Source organism: Pinus tabuliformis, chromosome 8, assembly GCF_031772625.1.
Source record: "Pinus tabuliformis cultivar Carrire ecotype Pingquan chromosome 8, CPIR1, whole genome shotgun sequence".
Taxonomy (NCBI): Eukaryota; Viridiplantae; Streptophyta; class Pinopsida; order Pinales; family Pinaceae; genus Pinus; species Pinus tabuliformis.
The window spans coordinates 552,671,549-552,680,684 of NC_142294.1; positions in this window are offsets into that span (position 1 = coordinate 552,671,549).

A 9,136-nucleotide genomic window follows, 5' to 3' on the forward strand; every position below is an offset into this window, starting at 1 on the left:
GCATCAGTGGAATCTGCATCGGCTGTTTCGATTCAGATCGGATTGCCAAGCCCAGGCGTGAGATTCTGGCTATTCCTTAGGGCTTTATGCACTTAGATACCTGGCTAGTGACCGAAATAATACGAATCTTTCTGAAAAAAAAAAAAAAAAAAAAGACCGAAATAATACGAATCAGACGAAAAGGCGATGGCATCATTGATCCTTGCTTGGGACTCGGCTCGCACATCTCGATGAGGAAACTATACTTGCGAATGCTCCTTTCACGTGCAATCGGTGCTTCTCCTGCTTATGGAAGAGGTAGGGGAAGTTGTCACTAGCTCAGGTGCCCAGCAGCATCTCCATCCCGCTCGTCTGCTTTTTTGGGTCCGGGTTGGACCGTCTTCATTTCCCATTCATTAACCCCAATGGATAAAACTAGCATTTGCATCTTATGTTGCAAAGGAAACGCCGTAAGGCATAGAGTGGGGAAGAATAGGGACATGTGAATGGACATTGTTGAAAGCAATGGTGGATGATAATGGGTTACAATTGCAATAGCTAGTTATGTGTATTCTGAAAATGGATATTTTGTAAATAATAATAGGTTGTGGAAGAATAGCGACATGTGAATGGACGTTGTTGAAAGAAAGGGTGGATGATAATGAGTTACAGTTGAAAGTATTAGTTATGTGTATTTTAAAAAAGCACAGGGATATCCATAGGCATCATTGGCTGTTGATTCCTTCCTTGTCTGACTTTGGGATGTCATGGCTGAGCTAGCGCTTCATATAAACAAAGGATAGATTCGAAAAATTTATAAAACGGTTCCCTTTTGGAATCGAAAATCATTCGATTTTGCCATTTCCATATGGCCCAGATTGTTAACAAAGAAATGGGCCTCCACTTGCAGTACATGTTGCTCCGTGCTTTGGAAGCCTCATAGATAGAAGGAGCATTGACGATGACGAAACCAAAGTGAGTAGTTAAGTTCTACCAAATCAACTGGGATTGAGGACATTGTAGGAAAATATGCAAATTATTTTCAGAATTTGATCTACAAAGGGGGCATATGGCAGGCCCACACCATTTGCGCTTCTGGAGATTCTCCCAAGTGAGATTCCTGTCATGAAAAACCAGCCAAGAAAAAATAATGATTTTTAAAGGGCATCCAAATTTCCAAAACGCTGGGGGAAAAATATTATGACATGTATCGAACTCTGATAATAAAATTTGGAGATATATATGCTTTGCATATACAACCGATGCACCACTGAGACCTTTCCAAACGAGGCAATCCCTATCTGACGAGCGATACAATCCACGCGATTGCAATGAAATAGTGATAGCATTCCATTGGGATTCCAGAGCACCGGGTAATTGCATTTCTGTAGCAGTTTTCCAGATTGGAATAACACCATCCCATTTTTTTATTGCACTGGCCCAAAAGAAATATCCCCTGCTGTGTAAATTTCTCAAAAGTTGAGAGGAGATATAGATCTTTTCTCCCATACCTGCGAATTCATCAAATCCAATTATAATATTGGATCCGGATTGGAATTTCCAAATCAAATTTTTTCTAAAGAACGACTCCAATCTTTTAAAACCTCTCCATATATATGAGCCGTTGGTGGATCTAGTGGAGCGCTATCTATACCAATATGTCATGTCTTGCTCATCCATGTACTTAGCTCTAATGGTTTTGCTCTAGTTGGATTCATCCATAATCGCTTTCCACATTGATTTACATAGAAGGGCTCTTCTAAAGGAGTGTAAATCCAATATGCCCCAACCTCCCATTTTTTTTGGCCGTGTCAACTTCAAAAGCTTGCTGAGGTGATATTTTATCTTCTCCTTCTGTCCTCCCCATATGAAATTAGCTATCATTCTGTTTAAACTGTTAATAGTAGATGAAGGGATATAGAAAAGGTGTGCCCAATAAACCATGATTTGTAGCAGCAGGGATTGTGTGAGAATGGCGCGACCTCCAATTGATAAGCACCTGTATTCCCATGTAGATATTTTCTTATAGAACCGATTTGGAATACATGACCAGTCGGCCAATCTGTAACCCACAGGTTTCAAATTGAATCCCAGATGTTTGAAGCCCTTCAGGATAGGAAATGCTTTAATGTTGAAAAGATCTGTTAGAAATGTGATTATACCTTCATTCACATCAGCGACATAGAATGAAGATTTTAAATCGTCGATATACATGTCGGTGGCTTTTTGAAATCTCACAAAGATTTCATAGATACATATCCATGTTGATTTGCACAGTATGGCTGACGGAAGGATATCATCAACAAAAAGATTATGCGACATGAATATATCCCTGCAAATGGGGAGAGGCTTGTATATCTCTTGTTGGATCGCTTTCTTTATGTGTAGGCTCAGAGATTCCATAACTAGAATGAAAAGGAGTGGAGATAGGGAGCAACCCTGACGTAAGCCCCTGGCCGCTTTGAAGAAAGGAGTTGGGACACCGTTAATTAGGACTGCATAATTTACTACCACCACATAGGCCATGATCCATTTGATGCACCTAACATCTAGGCCAATCCTAGCTAGTAGGCATCGAATAAAGCCCCAGTTCACACAGTCGTATGCCTTTTTAAGGTCGATTTTAAAAGAGCAACTTCTATTTTCCTGCTATGCATTGAGTGTAAGCATTCTTGAGTGAGAGCCACCGCTTCTAAGATATTTCTGTCTTTAAGAAACCCGTGTTGCTCTGGAGATAGATGTAGAGATAGAGTGTTTCTAATTTGAATAGCTATAATCTTTGATATGACCTTGTATAATACGTTGCACAATGAGATTGGACGATAATCTGAAAATGTGGAGGAGAGATTTTTCTTTGGAATTAGAGCGATATATGTTGAGGAGATTTTTTGGCTTATGAAACCCTGTGTTCTCATTTCCTCGACCATCTTTAGGATATCTGTCTTGAATAATTTAAAGAAGTGGATGAAGAAATCGGTGGTCCACCCATCCGGCCCAAGGCACTTGTCTTTCTGGAATGATTTCATTGTTGCCAATAATTCTTCTTTTGAAACTTCACCAAATAGAGCTTTGCTTAGACTTTCATCAAACATAGTGGGGTATGGGTCTATTCCCCATAGAATATCCTCAATATCACAGACAGAATCCTCACTGTAAGCCCTTTTGTAAAATTTCACAGCTTCTCTAGAAATAGCCTCCTGTGAGGAGTGAGAATTTCCTTCCTCATCCTTGATCTCCCAAATAGCATTTGTATCCCTTCTCTTATTTGCAAACCTGTGAAAAAACTTGGTGTTTTTATCTTCCTCTCTGAGCCATAATGCTTGACTTTTGAGCCTCCAAGAGGCCTCTTCTTCTAATATCTTTTGTTTTCTTTTTTCTAAATCCCATATATGTTTTCTGATGGTGGACGTCATGGAGGGATTTTTAAAAAGTGTAGATAAGTACTCCAGTTTCCTACATATGTCCTTCGGCTCCTTTTTATTGGAGGTCGATTTCTCTTTTTGCCATTTTTTAACCTCCTTTTGAAGAAATTGCAGGCGATCAAGGAATTGCCGGGAAGAGTCATTTTCCTGCATGGGAGATAGCTTCCATGTATCATTTATAAATTTGTTGAATTGACCAACAGCAAGCCATGCACAATTGAACTTGAAAGGATATCCAAATCTGCATCCAGCATATTTCCATTGAAAAGAAATGGGGCGGTGATCAGATATCAAAGATGGTATGATGTTCATGGTAGGAGCCCATATCTTTCTGTCAGTCTTTCATGGCAGATAAATTTGTCTAATCTTTTCGCCAGGAAGGAATTGTTCGATCGCCCATTGTCCCAAGTTGGTCCCTGACCAATAGGCAAGATATCAATAAAATTATTTTGTATAATAGATTCCCGAATGAATCTCCCCATCGGATCATATTTCTTTCCATTGCCCCATATTTCGTCATTACAAAAGGTGCAATTAAAATCTCCACCAATTATCAAAGAGTCAATTTCAAGTAGTTCAGAAGAAAGAAGATAATTCCAGAAAGGGTATTGGTTTTTATATGGAGCATAAATATTCAATATGTGAATGGGGTCTGAAGATCCACAGAAATGGGCCAGCACAAGAATGCCAGCGAAACATTGAAAAGCAGCAGTCGTAATCCATTTAGGGTCCCATAATACAGCTAGTCCTCCAGACATGCCCACAGCATTTGAAGCGACCATATGCCATGTTGGTAACATCCGCCTGAAGTAAGAAATGGTTTGTGAGCTATCGTGCATGGTTTCCTGTATAAGAAGCATTTTAGATTTTGAAGAGACAAAAAGATTTTTTAAGGCCAGAAATTTGGGGTCAGCTCCAAGGCCCCGAATGTTCATTGATAGAATGTCGATCATTTGGGAAAATCATTAGGCCGACATGCTCTAAGAGGCCTTTTAAGAGGAATATCTTCAGCTGCAATTTCTGTAATAGGAATGTCAATTAAGGAAAGATCTCGGGTTGACGATTCCTGTCTTCCCTTCCTACCCCGAAAGTGTCTACTACCACGCTTCTCTTTGCGGCGGACAGTTATGTTTCTAGCTGAATTAGGGCTAATATTGGGCAAGGGGGAACGATTGGGTCGATGGACAGTTAATGGCTGAAATTTTAAAGACGCTTTTTTAAGGAGGTCAATATCCTGATCAAAAGAATTACGGGGAGAGGTTCGAGGGGATAGTGGAGGGGAAATAGGGATATATGGAGCCTTACCTTTATGGTCAGGTACATGTCCAAGGGATGGAGGTTTAGGGGAGTGAGCTATATATGGAGATTTATTATTTATATCAAAAGAGCGACCAAGTGAGGGGGAAGACGGGAATCTTTGGATGGGTGGAATGTGAGAGGAAGGGGATTGGGGTGATGAAGATATGTATTGAATATGGGCAGACGCAGGATCAATACATGGAGGCTTAGAAGATGCAGGAGGGAGGGGAATCTCAGGGTCTGGTTCCAATTCATGAGGTGGAGAAATATTGGAGAAGCCCGTTACTCTGGCCGATAGGTCAAAAAAGGACAGCGAGGGAGTCTTAGAAACAGTGGAAGAATGGGGTCGATCAGAAAAAACAGTTAGAATTACGATTTGTATGGTTCACAGATATAGATCGAGATTGCGGAACACTGGCAGATCAATCTAGGGAACGGCCTTTCGGCGAGGATAGGACGTCATTAGTTATGACTGGAGCCCGATAGACCTCCATGGTGTTAGGCCATTCATATGTCGAATTTTCTCTTTCATATGTCGAAACAGGAATATTTACAGCATGGAACTTTTTCTTCTGTTTACCATTGGGGCGATGAGGACAATTACGAAAAAGGTGTCTAGTTTTGTGACAATTTGAACACCTAAATGGGACGCCCCAATAATCTAATCGTTGTTGAATTTTGGACAGCTCCCAAGTTAAATCAATAGACTCTGGAAAACCCCCTTTGAATTCCTTTTCTATGAGAATCTAGGCCACCTGCTTGTCTTTTGCCCCAATACACCTAGGGTCGACGTATATGAATCGCCCAATAGCATTTCCTATTTTTTCCATAGATTCTTTGGTCCACAGTTCAAGAGGCAGGCCAGGCAATTTTGGCCAAATGTAATTGTTTTGGGGCGTGCAACGAAGCGGTTTAAAACCAATAAACCATCTGTGCAGAGCTAAAAAGCTCTTCTCTTTCACCCAGAGTTTCGAATAGATAATTTCCAAGTAACGTACCCAGAGGAAGTGGAAAGTAGATATTTTATTGAAAATGATTAATTAATTCTTTTAACTAACTTAACATTATTTGATAAGAGAGAAGTAGATTAATTAATTCTTTTAACTATTTATTGTATTGAAATATATTTTTTATAACCTAATATAAAAGAAATATATAATTCCTTCATAATTCTATATAAATAATAAAATAATTAAACATGTATAATTATTTTAATGTTAATATGAAATTTAAATAGAATATCTATAAATATTAATAAAAAAAATAGTAATAAAAAAATATTTTAATTTCTATTTTAATTAAAATATTTTTATTTCAACCTTTTATGTATAAAAATATATATTATGAAAATATAAATTTGATTTAAATTTTAATTTAAAATAATATCATAAAAAAATATTTCATTATTAAAAATAATTAAAAAAAAAATCATTATTAAAAATAATCAAAAAATATTTCATTATTAAAAATAATCAAAAAATATTTCATTATTAAAAATAATAAATTCTCTCAAAATTAAGATTAAATTGATCTATTAATTTTTCACTTACATACAGAAGAATCTCAAGTTATCATTGAGATAAATAAATCTCTATAGTACATACTTGTTATATCTATATATATATATGAATGAAGATCTTTGCTATGATTTATATTACTGTAGCAATGCCATTTTTCCACAACAAATTCTTTTATTAGTATTTAATACATGACCCTTAAATTTTTCATATACTCAATCTTGACTTAAATACACATGAGTGCATTACAGTTCACTTTAGTTACATTTAGAATTAATAACATCATATCAATCCCATGATTATTTTTCATATACTCAATCTTGACTTAAATACACATGAGTGCATTACAATTCACTTTAGTTACATTTAGAATTAATAACATCACATCAATCACATGATTTATCCATGGAAATGGTACATATGATAATTAGATTGCCACCAGGAGGATCTAAATAATTAATTTCCAATGTACTAAGTTAATGTAGGTTCTCCACAAAACATGTATATTGGGAAATGAAATTACAATGAATGATTCTCTATGCAACACACTAGGAATTGGAAATGATAATAATTCTAATAATTCTTTGAATGTATGGTTTTAATCCCATACTGACTCACTAACGTACTGCTCAATCTCCTTGACCTATGTGATACACTAGACTTTGGTTTTTTTTCGAAACTCCTTTGCTTTCTTGATCTCCCATAATCCTCTACCTCTCCTTCCTGGCACAATGTTCTTTAATTTCATGTACCATGTTAACATGTGGTCTAATAGTGGTATACAATTCTGCCACCTTTTTCTATTCATCTAGTACCTATTTAACATTCCAAACTTTCTCACATACAAAAATATTTTGTTTGGGATCCTCCGATCCAACACAGTGAAAGAACGTAATTCGCATAGAAGGATCAACGTCCATTACCATTCTCTACGTAGTTCCACACTATGAAACTTTTGATTGATTTGTTTGGCATCTTAGATCTTGATTGACTACTTCCACTATTCTAATTATTATCACTATTCCCTTCACTATTTGGATTTAATTATAATAACTTACTGGGTGATCTTACTTCTTGATGTAGGTGATAAACTCATCTTAAATAAAATCTCTCTGCTTGTCCTCCATTTATAAGGCCGGCATAGTTCGCCCTAATTTGCAGTAGGTGGTGATATCATACCCAAAAGATTCGCTCTCCTAATGGATATAGATTCTCCCAGATTGGCTGGATCGGGCTACTTTCTAAATTTAACTTGACTCGACTACCTAAATTTAATGTACTTTAACAAATACAACCTCTGTCTGTGCTAAGTTTGCCCTATTTCGCTGTAGGCGGTGATCATACTGGCTCTCCTAGTGGACATAAATGCTGGCTGCTTGGCAAAATCAGGCATTACTTCTTTCAGTCCCTCGGATTTATAGAATCGATCCATCCATGCGCTCAGCAATGGCATTTTCTCTGGATCTATTAAAACGCTATCGGTAGCCTTTGATAATCACTGACAATCACTGACAAACCACCCAATGCGATGTCAAGCAAGAATGCGATGCCAAGCAAGCGGAGACCTCACTTTTTTTTTTCGAGGTAATGAATGCTGTGGAAGCCACCTGTAATCAAGAAATATGTTATATTTACTATCTGTTTTTTTTTTTTTTTTGTAAGCGAGTGCGGGACCTTTACATTTTCTGTTTTTTTATTACATCAATCGCCTGCCTCTGCAGGACTCGAACCTGGGTGGGGGGAGTGACAGCCTCCGCCCCTACCATTACACCATGCACATCATGTGCATTTACTATCTGTTTTTTTTACAAGCAAGCCGAGACCTCACTTTTTTTTCGAGGTAATGAATGCTGTGGAAGCCACCTGTAAGCTGTGTTGTTTCAACAAACTTATTAACGAATTGAAATGCCCCTGGGGCTACATTTTTTCTCTCTTATCTTTGAACCTTTTTCAATTTAATTTAATAATACATCTACAAAATTAGCAACCGTAAATTTTGAGTATTCTGTACAACAACCAAAAAGGGGAAAAAAAGAAGCGTTCTTTACCACACTTTCACTATGGCCCCATGTTTCCAATTCGCCACCGGTCATTTGTAAAGCTCTCAAATTCCGAATTCCAAGACAAGAAGGCAGGGAAGTGTCCGGACACTTACTCCAGCAAAGCCATAGAAGCTGATCCGCTTGTTTCAGAAACTCGGATATGCTTTTCAAACAATCACCTTCGGCCCTCAATAGGTGCAACGTGCTCATATCAACATAAGGCTGCAAAGAGTTGTGGAACGACTGGTCAGGTATTCCTTGAACCCTGTTTATCTCGCGCACCTGAATTATTATCTGAAAACTGTTAGAAAACAATATGGACTTACTCGTAAATCCAAACAGTATTAACAATATATAACTTGTAAAATTTTCAGAACTAACATTTTGATTCAAACACGTACATTTGGTTGTATAACCGCATTACGAAAAAGGCCGTCAGTGGGGCGCCAAAGACGACGATGACATCTCGGAAGTTCTCTATCAGCGAAATCTCTGCCCAAGTCTCTGAGGTGATTGTGCATTTTTATACGGTTTTGACAGTCGATCTCCAGAATACACTTGTACTCTAGGTTCTGCAGATTCAGCTTTCCTCCCCAACCAGATCCGTCCCATATGCTTATGGCCAGATCTTTATCTTCTTCTATGAAGAAACAAGCAATATCTAAGAATATCTCTCTTTCCCGGGTGTCGAGACTGTCGTAACTAATCCTAAGACTGTTTTGTATTTCGGGGGAAGTACTAAACCCGATAATTTCAGCAATTGGGCTTCCCAATACTCTAAATCTTGTTTATAAAGATGAGACCCTAGCACTCTGAGAGACAATGGCAATCCATCACACGCATCCGAAAACTTTGCAACCACTTCTTCAAATCCCGC